Source organism: Bos javanicus, chromosome 3, assembly GCF_032452875.1.
Source record: "Bos javanicus breed banteng chromosome 3, ARS-OSU_banteng_1.0, whole genome shotgun sequence".
Classification (NCBI taxonomy): Eukaryota; Metazoa; Chordata; class Mammalia; order Artiodactyla; family Bovidae; genus Bos; species Bos javanicus.
This window is the reverse complement of record NC_083870.1, coordinates 49,508,819-49,527,164: the sequence shown is the minus strand read 5'-3', so window position 1 is coordinate 49,527,164 and position 18,346 is coordinate 49,508,819.

The following is an 18,346-nucleotide window of genomic DNA, read 5'->3' as shown; positions in this document are numbered from 1 at the left end:
GGCAATCTTTGTGGTAGGAGCATAGAACATCAGTGAAGAATAACAGAATATAAGGCGGGAAACACATAGGTAAGGACCAGAACCTGAAAGAATTCAGATCATCTGGGCAGATCATCTGAAAGATTCATATGAGCAGATAAGTCACCGTGAATTGTTAGGAGAGAAGTACTATGAGTAGAGGTACATTTTCAAAAGATTAAAGAGCCTGGCTTTATAGTGGATCAGATGGGGAATGATGAAGACTTGAACCAAGACCTTGGCAGTGCCAATGGATAGGAGGGGATGGATATAAGATATATGTACATATAGAGATAGATAGACAGATTAGGTAAAATTTACTGGTTTCATAATTAGATGAAGACAGTGTCAAGAGGACTCAGAATCTGAAATGTGAGTTTTCTAGTTGGTTGGTACACACCGAGAATACACGATGTCTCATGTTTATTTTCAGTCTTCCCTCAAAGTTCAGGGAATAAATTGTGGTTGATCATCCATAAGATACATGAGTAGAACAGTTGAATGTGAGGTTTCTGGCAACTCTTGAAAAATGTGATCACCACATCTGACCAAATTTTGATTCAATGAGAGTCTGCTGCTGCTGCTGCTAAGTTGCTTCAGTCGTGTCCGACTCTGTGTGACCCCATAGACAGCAGCCCACCAGGCTCCCCTGTCCCTGGGATCCTCCAGGCAAGAATACTAGAGTGGGTTGCCATTTCCTTCTCCAACGCATGAAAGGGAAAAGTGAAAGTGAAGTTGCTCAGCCGTGTCTGACTCCTTGCGACCCCATGGACTGCAGCCTACCAGGCTCCTCTGTCCATGGGATTTTCCAGGCAAGAGTACTGGAGTGAGCTGCCATTGCCTTCTCCGTCAATGAAAGTCAACAACTCATTTAAATTTGCATGAGTCCAGCTTGCCTCGACTGAAGGAGATACAGAGAATATTTTGAAGGCTGCTGAAAACTATGGACATAGCAGTCCATGCCTTTGGGGGAGGCCATTTCCTGACCAACTTATAGAACACTGTGTCCTCTTCTTTGCAGTAGTTGAGCCCTGGGTATCAGAGGGATTGCTTCAGCTTTTTTGGATATTTCCCTACCTACAATGCAGTCACGCTAGAAGAGCTATGAGAATGGAGAGCATCTCAAGAGTTTGGGAAGCCCCAAAGGAGTGACTTTGAGTTATTTCCCCAGAGTAGAACAGAGAATCATGCTGTGAAAGCCTGGGTTCAGAGAGGGAAAATATAAAAAGGTTTGTTTTTGATATCCATGGTGATATCCATCATATTCATGGCAGATCTATCATATCCATTGTCACATCCCTTATGACTACGTCCTTCAGTAGTGCCTTAACTTTGCTTGTCTGAGTAAAGGAAAATATCATTAAACAAGCACTTTGAAATATCAGTAGATTTTTCTATTTCATCTGGATTTAGGTCTTCAGTTTTCTAACTCAAGATTTTTCTGAATAACTTTTCCCCAAAACAACAGCAGTTTCTTCTCTAAGTGAGGACCAACACTAAGGTATCCTTACAGTTTTAAAAATAAACTGTTCTTTGGACCTGCAAAGAAGTATTCAGATGTCGTAACCTGAAAATAACCTTGGAATTTTCCCACACTCTAACAGATCCCTAAACTGCCAAATGGATATGTACCAACATTTCCAGATTCCCCGGGGAACACACTTGAAAATGCTCAGTACCAAAGAAAATGTTAGGGAAATATACACACTCCAAACATAGGTGTGCACACCAAAAGTGCTCTATTACAAGGGAAATATCTCAAGTATAACATGATTGTATGTGTGTATTATAGATTATTTATACATTACTAAAATCAAGTGTAATTTAGCTTTCTTGCCCACAAGTTAACATTTTTTTATTTTACTAAAATGGGCTTCCCTCTTAGCTCAGTTGGTACAGAATCTACCTGCAATGTAGGAGACCTAGGTTTGGTCCCTGGGTTGGGAAGAGCCCCTGGAGAAGGAAATGGCAACCCACTCCAGTATTCTTGCCTGGAGAATCCCATGGACAGAGGAGCCTGGCAGGCTACAGTCCATGGGTTGCAAGAGTTGGACTCAACTTAGCGACTAAACAACCACCAAGATGTTTAAAGGAAGAGCAAAACAAAAAAATTGCACCTCTCTTCATTTATTCACACGTATTCCTATTTGATGAATAGAAAACAAAATTATTTGTCTTCTATCTTTACCAAAAGGAAGACAAAGAGATGAAAATATCTTCATGTCTGCAAGGTCCTACCATATAGCACAGGAAACTCTGCTCAATGCTATGTGGCAGCCTGGATGGGCCGGGAGTTTAGGGGAGAATGGATACATGTATCTGTGTGGCTGAGTCCCTTTGCTGTCCAGCTGAAACTATCACAACATTGTTAATTGGATATAGGCCAATATAAAATAAAAAGTTTAAAAACATCTTCATTTCTAAAAACATTTTAATAAGAATTTTAAAATTCTAAAAAGCGAACTCCCTGGTGCTCCAGTGGTTAGGATTCCACACTTTCGCTGCCAAGGGAGCAAGTTCAGTCCCTGGTTGGGGAACTAAGGTCCTGTAAGCTGCATGGTGTGACCAATACATAATAAATAAAAATATCTTCATTCTTTGGCTCCCTCTGTTATGCTTGTCTTAGCCACACCCAATCCCAGCATGAACCCAACCAAACTGTTCTTTGTACCTGCTCATGAGCAGCTGAGGATGGATGAAAAAAAAATCACCCAAATTGCAGATAGATGCTATTATAAACGCTTGGCTGCCTCCTTCTCTGCAGGACCATCTGATAAATTAGTTCTACTTTCCACTACAATTTTCTCAAATGCTCACTCTCCTCAAACATCTGACCCTCCATGCCTTCCTGTAAATGGATGACTTTGTATAATATTTCATCCAGAAAATATAAGCAAAACACAGTGAAACATAAAAGTAAGTACATGAGAACAAGCAAGAAAATGAAAAAAATAAAAACAACAGGGGCAATATTACTCTCTGAGTTATCAAATAAACCATAAAGTTACTATCATTAAATCATGTGGAATTTTTGCTGGGAGATATAATACATCAGTGACACAGATCCCAGAAACCACAGATAAGAGTACAGATAAGATAAAGGTAGATTTCAAAACACTGGGAAAAGTTAGAATATTTAACAAAATAGTGTTGGAAAAATTGGGTTTCAGTGGAAAAAAATAATGTTTATCTCCACTTAATTGAATAGATTTAAAAAGTATGTTAAATATAAAATAAAACTATAAAATTAATAAACAGAAACATGGGAGAATTTTTATGACTTTCATAATGGGAAAGTCCTTAAAAAGTGAGTCAAAATCAAGAAATGGACCAAAAAAATGACAAATTGACCACAGACTGTCATTGACAGTGGAAGTGAAAGTGAAATTGCTCAGTCATATCTGACTCTTTGGGACCGCATGGACTGAAGCCTTCTCCATCCATGGGATTTTCCAGGCAAGGCTACTGGAGTGGGTTGCTATTTCCTTCTCCAGTGGATCTTCCTGCCCCAGACAGTAGACCATCACGAATTATCATTATCGTATGTCATTGTGTATAAATGACCTTGGCCTTTAAAGAAATCCATCTGGTAATATCTACCAAAATGTTCCTCTTTATTTATTTCCAAGATTCTCACATCTGTACACAGATTTTCATTGTAGCACTGTGTGAAGCAATAAAAAATTAGAAGCAATGTCACTGTCCTACAAATAGAGGAATGCTTTACATAAATCACAGTACATTCATACACTAGAAAACTACTTAGCCTTTCTAAAGAATGAGGTGGATAATAATGTATTAACATAAAAATACCTTCAACAGAGAGAGAGAAAAAAAGTCAAGTTTCAGAACAAGAGTATATATGATCACATTCACAAAAACCAAAACCAAACAAATTTGTGTGTGTGTGTGTGTGCGCGCTCATACTTACATAAATGCTTAGTAAGTGCTTTCAAAGGATAAACATCAAGTTGTTAATTCCAAGTGCTCCTCTGAGCTAGGAAATGGTATTTGGGAGGGTAGCAGGTATGAAGGAGGAGTTTTCACTTTTACTGTACTATTTCTGCTTTGTTTGAATTGATTACATCAAGTACATAATCAATTGCACTTTTATAACTTAATTAAAAATGAGATAGAAGAAAATAGAAATTATTAGAGCCCATCACACATAATAAAGGCAAACATTGTTTTATTAAACTACTGTTTTCTGAAACATTTGTCTCAATCGTATGTGTGTAGAGCACATACTGAGTCCCAGTGAAAAGATATATTTCTTACTGGGAGTTGCATTTTAAAAAACGACTTAAGTAATTTGCTTTCATGGATTCTTTTCATCAGCTTCCAAACATAATCTACTATATTCCACCTGTGAAAATTTTCCCTGAAGGGGATATATGTATAATTATGGCTGATTTGTGTTGTTGTTTGACAGAAACCAACACCACATTGTAAAAATTAAAAAACAAGGGAAAAAATCTTTCTCCCTGAGTTTCACACATCCATCCAGCTCTTGTCTTGTTGACTCAGGTTTGTGAATAAGAGGTCTGGATTTGAAAATGCACATCCCAGCCACTTTTCAACACACCCACTCTAGCCCTGCCATTAAGAACCTTCCTGTGGAGGGATCTTTCACAGCCTCCCACCTTATCTGATGTCTCAGCAGTAGTCTAAGGATAGGCTACTCCTTACCTCCCTGTACATCTCTTTTTTTGGCTTCTATGTGAAAGCACCCTCTCCTGCTTTCTCTTCTGCCTCTTTGCAGGCTTCTCCTCTGGTGGCTTCTCATTTGTGGGCCAGTTGACTCTTCACTGGTGGCTCAGAGGTTAAAGCATCTGCCTGCAAGGCGGGAGACCCAGGTTTAATCCCTGGGTCGGGAAGATCCCCTGGAGAAGGAAATGGCAACCCACTCCAGTATTCTTGCCTGGAGGATCCCATGGACGGAGGAGCCTGATAGGTTACAGTCCACGGGGTCACAAAGAGTCGGACACGACTGAGTGACTTCACTTTCTTTCTTTCTTTCTTTGACTCTGAACTACTAGTACCCTTTGGGACTGGTCCTGTGTACGGTTTTCTCCTCACTCTCTACTCCTTCCCTGCACGCATGCATGCTAAGTCGCTTTAGTCACGTCCAAATCTTTGAGACCCTGTGGACTATAGCCCACCTGGCTTCTCTGTCCAAGGGATTCTCTAGGCAAAAATACTGGAGTGGGTTGCCATGCCCCCTCCAGGGGATCATCCCCACCCAGGGATCAAACCGTTGTCTCTTATGTCTCCTCCATCAGCAGTCCGGCTCCTTACCACTAGTGCCACCTGGGAAGCTCACTCCCCCTGTAGGCAGTATCAGTCATTCTCACGAGAATGGTAACCATCTGTGTTGTTCCCCACTTTCCACCTACCCAGCAGTTAGCACAGTGCCTGGCATACAGGTGGTGCTTAATAAATAATGATTGACTAAATGAGTGAATGATCAAGGGGTCTCCTCAGTTCAGTTCAATCGCTCAGTCGTATCTGACTCTCTGCAACCCCATGGACTGCAGCACATCAGGCCTCTCTGTCCATCACCAATTCCTGTAGCTTGCTCAAACTCATGTCCATTGAGGTAATGATGCCATCCAACCACCTTATCCTCTGTCATCTCCTTCTTGTCTGGCCTTCAATCTTTCCCAGCATCAAGATCTTTTCCAATGAGTCAGTTCTTCACATGAGGTGGCCAAAATATTGGAGTTTCAGCTTCAGCATCAGTCCTTCCAATGAATATTCAGGACTGATTTCCTTTAGGATTGACTGGTTTGAGATCCTTGCAGTCCAAGGGACTGTAAAGAGTCTTTTCCAACACCACAGTTCAAAAACATCAATTCTTTGTCTCTCAGCTTTCTTTATAGTCCAACTCTCACATCCATACATGACTACTGGAAAAACCATAACTTTGACTAGACAGACCTTTTTTTGGCAAAGTAATGTCTCTGCTTTTTAATATGATATCTAGGTTTGTCATAGCTTTTCTTCCAAGGAGCAAGCGTCTTTTAATTTCATGGCTGTAGTCACCACCTGCAGTGATTTTGGAGCCCCCCAAAATAAGCCTGTCACTGTTTCCACTGTGTCCCCATCTATTTGCCATGAAGTGATGGGACCAGATGCCATGATCTTAGTTTTCTGAATGTTGAGTTTTAAGTCAACTTTTTCACTCTCCTCTTTCATTTTCACCAAGAGGTTCTTTAGCTCTTCTTTGCATTCTGCCATAAGGGTGGTGTCATCTGCATATCTGAGGTTATTGTTATTTCTCCCGACAATCTTGATTCCAGCTTGTGCTTCATCCAGCCTGGCATTTTGCATGATATACTTTTGCATACAAGTTAAAAAAGCAGGGTTACAATATACAACCTTGACATACTCATTTCCCTATTTGGAACTAGTCTGTTATTCCATGTCCAGTTTTAACTGTTGCTTCTTGACCTGCAAACAGATTTCTCAGGAGGCAGGTAAGGTGGTCTGGTATTTCCATCTCTTTAAGAATTTTCCAGGTTGTTTTGATCCACACAGCCAAAGGTTTTGGCACATTCAATAAAGCAGAAGATGTTTTTCTGGAACTCTCTTGCTTTTTGGATGATCCAACAGATGTTGGCAAATTGATCTCTGTTTCCTCTGCCTTTTCTAAATACAGCTTGTACGTCTGGAAGTTCATGGTTCACATACTGTTGAAGCCTGCCTTGGAGAATTTTGAGCATTACTTTGCTAGCGTGTGAGATGAGTACAATTGTGCGGTACTTTGAACATTCTTTGGCATTGCTTTTCTTTGGGATGGGAATGAAAACTGACCTTTTGCAGTCCTGTGGCCACTGCTGAGTTTTCCAAACTTGCTGGCATATTGCCCCACTCCAGTACTCTTGCCTGGAAAATCCCATGGATGGAGGAGCCTGGTGGGCTGCAGTCCATGGGGTCGCTAACAGTCAGACAAAACTGAGCGACTTCACTTTCACTTTTCACTTTCATGCATTGGAGAAGGAAATGGCAACCCACTCCAGTATTCTTGCCTGGATAATCCCAGGGTTGGGGGAGCCTGGTGGGCTGCCATCTATGGGGTTGCACAGAGTCGGACACAACTGAAGCAACTTGGAAGCAGCTGGCATATTGAATGCAGCACTTTCACAGCATCATCTTTTAGGATTTGAAATATCCTGGAATTCCATCACCTCCACTACCTTTGTTCATACTTCCTAAAGCCCACTTGACTTTGCATTCTAGGATGTCTGGCTCTAGGTGAGTTATATAGAAATCTGGATCTGGAAATCTGGTTATCATGAAGATCTTTTTTGTATAGTTCTTCTGTGTATTTTTGTCACCTTTTCTTAATATCTTCTGCTTCTCTTAGATCCACACCATTTCTGTCCTTTATTGTGCTCGTCTTTGCATGAAACGTTCCCTTGGTATCACTAGTCTTGAAGAGATCTCTAGTCTTTCCCATTCTATTGTTTTCCTCTGTTTCTTTGCATTGATCACTAAGGAGGGCGTTCTTATCTCTCCATGCTAGCCTTGGAAGTCTTCATTCAAATGGGTATATCTTTCCTCTTCTCCTTTGCTCTTTGCTTCAGTATTATTCTAGTTCCGTATTCTTGCCTTGAGAACCCCACTCTTGCCTTGAGTTTTCTTCATAGCGCTTCGTACCACCTGACAGCACCCTTCTTTTTGTTTAAGTCATTTCTCCCCCCCAGAAGGTAAGTTTAAGAGTACAGAAAGTTTGACCATTTTGTTTACAGCCCTCATACATAGTACTTAAAAGAGTACCCAATATGCGGTAGGCATACTGTTTAGGAGTGGCTGCTTGGAGAGCTGCTCATCAGGGTCACTGGAGTCAAGTGGGAAAGCTGCCAACGTCTGAGGGTTTGTTGAGGTAAGGGTGATTATTTGAATTTCCTGAACCCAAGACTCTGGCTATATGAAATCCCTGTGGTTATCAGTATCTCCCTGAACACCAAACCCCAGGTCATGGTCAGTTATTGTCCTTACAGACAAGTTTCCTCTCCCCTGCCTCATCTTAAGAGGCAGCACTAAGCTCGCTGGGTTCCCTGTTCCTTCTCAGGTACCCCAACCCCAACCTCACTGCTGTCTTCTCTCCCCCATGCTAGTCCTTTAAATGGAAGCATTACCCAACATTACTTTTTTACCTTCTTCTCTTTAACACTCTCTCTAAACTCCTGTTAATCATTGTCTTTAGATGGTATCAATGCATGAGAAAGATTAGCAAAAATGCTAGAAGCAATATTTTTAAAAAGGGAAACACATTTTGCTTTGCATTTTAATGAGCCCAGATTTTGATTGAGAAGACCTAGGTTTGGGCCCAGCTCTGTCAACTTACCAATTTTGTATCTGTGCGAAAAACTCATAACTTCTCTGGGCTTCCATTTCTGCATTTATAAAATAGAGATAAAGTGTCTTGAAAAGAAAGTGTTGGTTGCTCAGGCAGTCATGTCCAACTCTTTGTGACCCCGTGGACCGTAGGCCACCAGGCTTCTCTGTCCGTGGGATTCTCCAAGCAAGAATGCTGGGATGGGTTGCCATTTCCTTCTCCAAGGGATCTTCCTAACCCAGGGATCAAACCAAGGTCTCCCACATTGTGGATAGACTCTTTACTGACTGAGTCCCCAGGGTTATAATGTCTTACCTCACATATATTATCTTAATGTATGAAATCTGAATGACTCATTTGTTTATAATAAGTTTTTTATAAAACATGTTTTATAAAATATAATTTGATCTATAAATACAGGTTCTAACATGATAGACCAGAAAAGAATGGGTCACTAAACCACTTTCTATAGGGAATAATAATTGATGTGGGGAAGTGTCTTTTCATTTCCATGTACTTGTAGGGAGAAGTACAAGTATGCCCATACAAGTACTTGTATGGCCTCAAGGTTGCTGTTTAGGTCTTATGTCAGTTCAGTTCAGTTCAGTTCAGTCGCTCAGTCATGTCCGACTCCTTGCGACCCCATGAACCACAGCATGCCAGGCCTCCTTGTCCATCACCAACTCCTGGAGTTCACCCAAACCCATGTCCATTGAATCAGTGATGCCATCCAACCATCTCATCCTCTGTTGTCCCCTTCTCCTCCTGCCCTCAATCTTCCCAGCATCAGGGTCTTTTCCAATGAGTCAGCTCTTTGCATCAGGTGGCCAAAGTATTGGAGTTTCAGCTTCAACATCAGTCCTTCCAATGAACACCCAGTACCGATCTCCTTTAGGATTGACTGGTTGGATCTCCTTGCAGTCCAAGGGACTCTCAAGAGTCTTCTCCAACACCACAGTTCAAAAGCATCAATTCCTCTGTGCTCAGATTTCTTTATAGTCTAACTCTCACATCCATACATGACCACTGGAAAAACAAGACTCAATCAAATCAATAATGCACTATGACTGCCCATGGACCTAGGATTGAAACTACAAATAATCTCAAAATATGTGACCAATGGATTGAGCTGAAATCCAAATCAACCAGGATGCCATTTCACTTCTTGAAGTTAACAGTCCTCAAACCTTCTTTGACTGCATTCACATCAGCCCTGCTTCTTTAGGGCAGCTGGAACCTGGCTGAATTGTCCTTCTAGTAAAGGGGGCTCATGTGGGATTGGAGGCAAGCACATTAGCACATTCCTATACAAGGAGGGGGGATTTCAACATTTTCCAGGCTCAGCTTTCCTTTTAGCTGTGGATTAGACACAGAGCACATCTTAGTTTAATTTTGTTTATTTGCTGTTACTGTTTGTTTCATTTTTCCTCCATGATATATAAATCTGCACTTTGAAGGGAAAAAAAAAAAAAATCCTATCTGCTTTACGGTTGGTTCCATGAGAGGCTAAGCTATTTATTAAGAGCAGAAAATATTTTAAGCTGCTCAGCTGAGATTTTAATAGCTCTTGTCTAATCGTTAACATACAAACCTCCCTAACCAGAACATTTGTGAGGGATGACTTCTTAACAGGATCTGAAATCAACCCTTTCCCAAAAGGCCTGTTAAAAATTACACATTTGGAATTTTGTTCTAACCTGATTCAGCTGCTGCATTCTCTTCTGATATTTCCTGGGGGATTGCGGGGAGAGGTAAACAGCTTTGTTCTATTTAATCTGCCTGCAAAGTGGGAGACCGGGGTTCAATTCCTAGCTCAGGAAGGTCCCCTGGAGATGAGAATGGCAACCCACTGCAGTATTCTTGCCTGGAGAATTCTTGCCGCAGTATTCTTGCCAAAGAGTCAGACACAACTGAGCAGCAAACACTTTTCTATTTAATCTAGCATTAAAAAAAAAAAAAAATCTGGTGTCATATTTGAGTACTTGATGAAAGGAGGATGACCAACCATCCTAGTTTGTCTGGAAATAAGGAATTTCCTAAGACATAGTCTGAGTTAATCACCCTGGAAAGGAATTCTTAGTCCAAATCACTCACAAGACAGAGGAAGAAACTGAGGCCCAGCAAAATGAAAGAATCTTCCCTAATATCACATAAAGAACATTTACAGTGTTGCTGGCACCAGAACCCAGATCTCTTAAGACCTAGATAAGGGTTGCACTGACCCACTGTCCTTGTCCTGGCAGTGAGATGTGGGGTCAGCTATGAAGAGGAACTTAAGTTTAATTACTGGCTCTTAGACATTTGACTGCTTTATTTATTTATTGTCTTTATTGAATTTGTTACAATGTTTCTTCTGTTTTATGTTTTGGCTGTGAGTCATGTGGGATCTTAGCTCCCTGACCAGGGATGGAACCTGCACCCCCTGCATTGGAAGGCAAAAATCTCAATCCCTGGACCACCAGGCAAGTCCCTTGACTGCTTTATTTAATTCACATGTGAGGAAAGCAAAGCAATAATCCAAGTACATTCTAATCAGTGATTGTAGGGGTGCAAATGTTCTAAAGCAAAGTAAAAATGATGACCACTTGTATATCCACATTTACAGAAGCATAATTCAGGATAGCTAAACCTAAGTGTCCATTGACGGATGAATGATTAAGCAAAATGTGGTATAAGTGTGCGATGGAGTATTACTCAGCCTCAAAAAAGGAAGGAAATTCTAACACATCCTACAACATAGATAAAACTTGAGGACATTATACTAAGTGAAATAAATCCATAGCAGAAAGATAAATACTGTCTGATTATACCTACATGAAGTAGTCTATAAGTGGTTTCTTACAGATCTAAGATACAAATACTCAGAGTATTTGACCACTCTAAGGAGTCAAAAACCACAGAGACAGAATAAGAATGGCAGTTGCCTGAGGCTCTGGGGAAGGGAAATGAAGAGTTAGGGTTTAATGGGTAGAGAGTTTTAGCTTTCCGAGATAAAAATTGTTTTGGCGATGGATAGTGTTGATGTCTGCACAACAATATGGATATACTTAAAACCACTGAACTGTACACTTAACAATGGTTTAAATAGCAAATCTTATGTGTGTTTTATCTCAATTTTTTTAATGAAAAAAAATTAAATAATGATTACAAAAAGCTCATCTATTTTGCTGGTGCCGGATTTCTGTTAAGGAGGTCTGTAAAGTGCTTTGCAGTCATTTATTAGCTGGGGGTGTTTTGTCAAATCCAACCACATTCTTTAGATAAGGAGTTTGGTTTGCTTTGATATTTAATGACCTTCCCTTTACGGAGGGCATAGAATTTCCAGATGTGCAATACCCTTAACACCTAGCAGGACCTCACAGCCTGGCACATAGTAAATGCTCCATAAACATTTAAAAAATAAATACAGAACAGCAAAGGCTAGCATTGGTTTTGAACATTTATTCAGAGAAGGGTTTACTTTGAATCTGATGAAAATGAAGCTTCAGGTCTTCCCACTTTAAACAGCCCTCTTCCCAGACCCTGTGAGGGGCCTTAGCAATGTATTCACATAAAACTTATAAAAATAAGATTTAACTTCTTTTTATTTAAGAGGGCCCTCAAAGTTGTATAATCTTTAGGCCCCATAAAATCTGGACCTGCCTTTGTACTTTCTGCCTGTCTAATGACTCCGCTAATTACTTTCCACCGTCCTCTCTTGTTATCTTCACTTCTCAGATAAGGTAACAGGATAACCTGAGCACAGTTAACCAGCTAGGGAATGATATGCGAGGATTTGTACCCTGACATCTGAGACCAGCTGAGCACTATGAAAGTCACTCAGTCGTGTCTGACTCTTGCAACTCCATGGACTGTAGCCCACCAGGATCCTCTGTCCATGGAATTCTCCAGGCAAGAATTCGGGAGTGGGTTGCCATTTCCTTTTCCAGGGGATCTTCACGACCCAGGAGTTGAACCTGGGTCTCCTGCATTGCAGGCAGATTCTTTACGGACTGGTCTATGACGGGGGTGCCAAACCTGACTCCAGTCTCAGTTGAATTAGCTGTGTCCTTGGTAAAGACTGTGATTTCATCTGATGGAACTGTACTGATGGCAAGGATGGCTGCTCTTTTAAAACAACCTATGATTTGGGGAAACCATTTATTATATATGCTTTTCCTACTCTCACCTCCATTTAGTATTCTTGTTTAGTCAATGAAAGGGAATTTAGGAGAGTGGGGGATGAAAAGAGTGAGACTGAAGAGGGGAGAGGAACAGAGATGCAATCTTGTATTAACAAAGTTTCTCCATACTCCCTCCCCAGCTGTTTTGCTTTCTTTTTTGAGGGATGTGCAAGGGTGCTTTGTGACCTGGGAAATTCCACTTCTGTTTTATCTATTATTTGTATTTGCTCTGTCCCCCTAGGATTTCTGCTCTGGAGGCCCTATTTCTAGTCTGAAAGCTCTACAAGTCAAAGGGCAGAAAGGAATCTTTCCTGTAAACATCCGCTAGGCCACTCCCGGAAAAGGTAACCAGCAACCACTGTTTCCTGTCTTTATTCTGGTTCTTGGAGCAAGTAATACAATTTTCTATTCCTCTAAGATTTCTGGGGGCCAATGGAAAAACAGAATTGAAATGTCACAGGATTGAAAATTTCCTCCCATTGAGGATGCTGCCTCTCTTCAGAGTCAGATTCTCTGCCTTAGAAATCTCTCTCATGCGCACCTTTCATCAAAAGGCTGGGCCTCCACTGTGCCTGGCATCTAGGAAACCATGCCCTTGATTCCCACCTCCTCAGAGAGGTGCTGTCATCAACCCAAAGGCAACACCTCCCAACCCCCCATTGCCTGCCCTATTTCCCTATACCTGACTGTAATACAAACCTTAGAGTCACCTCTGCTGATCCCTCCCTCCCCTCAGATCCCACTAATCACTATAATTTCCTCCTTTGCTAACACCCAGAACTCACTCCCTGTTTTCCATTTTCTCCACTGATAGATATTAATACTCTGTTTTCTGTCCTTCTCTTCTTGGGTCTAGGCTATTACAGTTACTTCCTGACTGGGTCCTCTGCCTTTAGAGTCTCTCCCTTATAGAAGTGGATTTGTCATTTAGTTTATAAGTCCTAAAATCTAGGATGCCTCACTTGCATAGACAAACCCCTTTCAAGTGTTTATACCTAGTTTTGTATCTGTGATTTTACATTCTTTTTCTTAAAGAAGACTCCCCAAATCATATAAGTTTCAGATCTCTCAAAACAGGATCTTCCTAGTCACCATTAACTTTCCACTTAAGATGCCAGATTAATCATTTTTTAATAAACTTTATTTTTTAGAGAACTTCAGGATCACAGAAAAATGTAACAGAAAGCACAGAGAGTTCCTCTGTCTCTACATAGATATAACCTTTCCCACTGCAGACATCCCACAACAGAGGGGGACATTTGTTACTATCGGTGAACCTGCAGTGGCACATCAGTATCACTCAAAGTCCCTGGTTTATGTTAAGATTAATCTTTTAAAAGTAATACTCTGTGTCATTTTTCTGCTTTAAAACTGTGCACTAAAATGGTGCCTATTCTTCTAAGTCTATCTCCTTATTTAGACATTGAAGGTTTTCCATATAACATGTCCCAATTTTACTTTAAATGGTTGGGAAGATCCCCTGGAGAAGGGAATGGCAACTTACTCCAGTTTTTTTGCCTGGAGAATTCCATGGACAGAGGAGCCTGGAGGACCAAAGTCCCTGGGGTCACAAAGAGTCAGATACAACTGAGCAACTAACACTTTCTTTCACTTCTTTCCCAATGATCACCACTATACACTCCTCAGAGAGGGAGGCTCCAAGCTGGCTGTCCCCACTGTCACCCCTCTTGTTCACATCTCCTCCACTCAGAGTACGGTTAAGTTCAACTCAAAAAGATGTGGTGGAACAGGCTAGCACATCCATGAGCATCCAGTATGCAGTTACTCCACATGGTCAATGACCCCTCCTGTCCATCCTTCTTCCCCCAACTGCAGCACTTTCTAGTTTGGGGGATTTAACAGACCAGTAAGACTTTTCCAAACAATAAAAAAGTTCAATATAGGACTGCCAACTTTTTGTTCTGCCAAACTAAAGACTTAAAACACTAGCATCACAATTATCTTACTGCTGCTGCGTCGCTTTAGTCGTGTCCGACTCTGTGCAACCCCATAGATGGCAGCCCACCAGGCTTCCCGTCCCTGGGATTCTCCAGGCAAGAACACTGGAGTGGGTTGCCATTTCCTTCTCCAATGCATCAAAGTGAAAAGTGAAAGTGAAGTCGCTCAGTCGTGTCCGACTCTAGCGACCCCATGGACTGCAGCCTACCAGGCTCCTCCATCCATGGGATTTTCTAGGCAAGAGTACTGGAGTGGGGTGCCATTGCCTTCTCCAGATTATCTTACTAAAGACATTTTATCACTCAAAAAGCACAAAAGGCATAGTCTCAGAATAACCATCAGTTCTTTCAATGTAGAAAGAATTTACACTCCACTTTAGGAAAACTCACATTTCTCTTTATTGTATGGCTGTCTGAGGTAGTGAAAACAACTAGACTGGTATCTCTGGCACTGATTTAGCTCTTACTCATAAGCTGCCTTGGGGGACATTTTGAGTTGTTGACTCTATTTAACTTCTTGTGCACATAAGTCATTTCCTCAACTGGGACGTAAGCTTCATAGGAAGCCTGTAGAAGAACTGCACCTTTAACTCCCCAGCAAGGCCATGCACACAGAAAATGTTCTATAAATATTTGTTGAATGAATGAATCAGCCTAGAGTAGGCTTTCTAAGCCTGGGTAACCAATAAAATCTCCTGTTAATGGAGTATAAGCGCCCCATCCTGAGGCAATTTCTTTCATGACTTCTTTAGAAAGAGTTAACCAGTACAAATTGCTATACTTTTGAGTGAAACCTGAAAATTTAAAAACATCTGATATGAAAAGTGAACAGTTTCTTCCTCAAGGCAGTAGCAAGCCCCAGCAAAGAGAATCAAAGCACAAACACACCTTCTGTAAGCTGTCGTTTAACTATCCTGGTTATTTTGGGGCTTTGTAGGTAGGCACGCTTGTGGGGTGTGCTTCTAGCTTGACTTAACTTGAAGGGGCTTCCTTCTGGGGCTCCCACCTGTGTGCCTGAAGCCTCCATAGTACCCAGATTGCCTCTTTCGCTACCTGGGAGATTCAGAAAGGAAAGCAGTTCAACATCTTCCCAACTGAGTCTTGATTTTATATTCTGGTGTTCACATAGAGCAATGCAGAAAAGAAAGTGTCTTTCAGATTTAAAATATCCTTTTCACTCAGCATCCAGAGTCATCTTTGGAAAATATAAATGAGAGAAAGTCACATCCGTGCTTAAAACATTCATTGCATTTCAATTTAATTCCATTCAATAAGGACCTTCCCTGGCAGTCCAATGATTAAGATGCAGTGCTTCCACTGCAGGGGGCACAGGTTGGGGAACTAAGATCCTACATGCAGGGTGGCTCTATCACAAAATAAAAAGAAAAGAAATAAAAATCTTAAGATAATAATAAATTTTAAGAATTCAAAAAATTCCATTCAATAGTTACTGATCGAGCATATGCCAGGCCCCATTCTAAATGCTGGGAATACATCAGTAAATAAAACAGTTAAAAATTCCTGATTTCCTGAATCTTACAGAAGAGGGTAGGGGAAAACATAGAAGAAACATAATTTTAAAAATTTATTATACTACATTAGAGGCTGACAAGTGCAAAGGAAAGGAATTGGAATAAGAGGGCTGTTACCATTAGGTGACATGGTCAGGGCAGGCCTAACTGAGAAGGTGGTTGGAGCAAAGACTTGAACAAGGTGAAGGGCGTGGGCTGTGAGGTTATCTGGAAGAAGAAGAAGAAATGCCTTCCTACAGCATGACCTCACTGGGTAACTTATCACCTCCTCTTGTGCATAATAGCCCTCCCTCTCTGCTCTCCAAACACCCTGGCCACCCCCTTCCCACCTCAGGACTTTGCACACACGGTTCCAATCACTCAGCATTCTCCCTTCCCATCACTGGCTCCTGGACCAGCTCCTCATCCTTCAGGTTTCATATAAATGCCATCTTGGCAACCCACTCCAGTATTCTTGCCTGGAGAATTCTATGAACAGAGGAGCCTGGAGAGCTACAGTCCACAGGGTTGCAGAGAGTTGGAAATAACTGAGGGACTAAACACACAGATAGGCTGTCTTAGTCCCAACCCATTGTAACTTTGCTGTTGCTAAGTCACCTCAGTCGTGTCCGACTCTGTGTGACCCCATAGACGGCAGCCCACCAGGCTCCCCCGTCCCTGGGATTCTCCAGGCAAGAACACTGGAGTAGGCTGCCATTTCCTTCTCCAATGCATGAAAGTGAAAAGTGAAAGGGAAGTTGCTCAGTCGTGTCCGACTCTTCGCAACCCCTTGGACTGCAGCCTACCAGCCTCCTCCGTCCGTGGGATTTTCCAGGCAAGAGTACTGGAGTGCGGTGCCATCGCCTTCTCCGCACTGTAACTTGGGTGTCCTCTAATAATTACTCTTACAGCCTCCCCTTCAGATACTCAATTAATATGGTTTGAATAAACAAGCAAATGAGCAAAAAGGGCTAAAATGACTGAGCTCATTGGGGACAAGGTTTCTGACTTGTTCATTTATCTTCAGTGCCAGGAACATTGCTGAATGTATTTGATAGACTTCCTCTGCCTAAATAAGCTTCTTTACTAAGGGTTGATACAGGGGTCAAGTTATGGATTGCTCAAATTTAAGCATCATCATCATAATAAATAAACAATATGAAAAAATGGGGTATGAAGCTTTAAATTGTGTTATGGAGAATGAATTTTCTCCCTGCTTCCCTCTGTCAGCAGAGTAACACCTCCCTCCAGATGGGCCCTTTCAGGACCATTTTCCACACAGTGCAGGGCCAGTGGTATCTTCTTCACTTCCTTAGAGTACTAGTTTTCTCAGTAGGAGAGTCCTAGCTGATGGAGCATTTTTGCTTTCTATTCTTCCTTGAGACTGAGATCACAATGTCTCAATTTCCTCTGTGCCTCAGTTAGATTAATTAAAAATAGCTATTATATCTCCAATTCTCAATTATCAGAGGTAATTAAAACATTTAAAATTTTCTCCCATAATCATTCATACTTTGGGGAGTATCTCCAGTGGTATTTTCTTATTGATGTTTGCTCAGGAAATACCATAAGAATGATAAAGATATCCATTTAACCCCTGCCTCATTTTGAAATGTATCTTAGGTAATATAAAAATCATGCAACATAACTGAAACAAAAGAGATAGATAAATCAGAGCAAAGAGAAAAAGACAGTAAAATGGAACAAGAGATAAAGCCACATCACAAATATCAACCACAGGGATTCAAGCAGTCACTACAGAGGGACCACAAATTTGGCTTTGAGCAACGAAGGAATCAAACCAGTCATAGGAGTCGAGATGTTTTATAAGATGAATGCCAGGGGCTTGGAGACTGGAGATCTGAAGTTTCTCCAAGGCATCTTCAAACAGGACACTTGGGGGCTTTCCTGGTGGTACAGTGGATAAGAATCTGCCTTGCAATACACGGGACACTGGTTCGATCCCTAGTCTGGGAAGATTCCACATGCCGAGGAGCACCACAACTACTAAAGCTTGAACACCTAGAGCCAGTACTCCACAACAAGAGCAGCCACCACAATGACCCACACACCACAACAAAGAGGAGCCCTCATCTCCATAACCAGAGAAAGCCCACGTGTAGCAACGAAGACCCAGCATAACCAAAAATAAAAATATGTAAATAAAAGAGACATCACTTGATGTCATGCTACTGCTGCTAAGTCGCTTCAGTTGTGTCCGACTCTGTGCGACCCCATAGATGGCAGCCCACCAGGCTCCCCCGTCCCTGGGATTTTCCAGGCAAGGACACTGGAGTAGGTTGCCATTTCCTTCTCCAATGCATGAAAGTGAAAGGTGAAAGTGAAGTCACT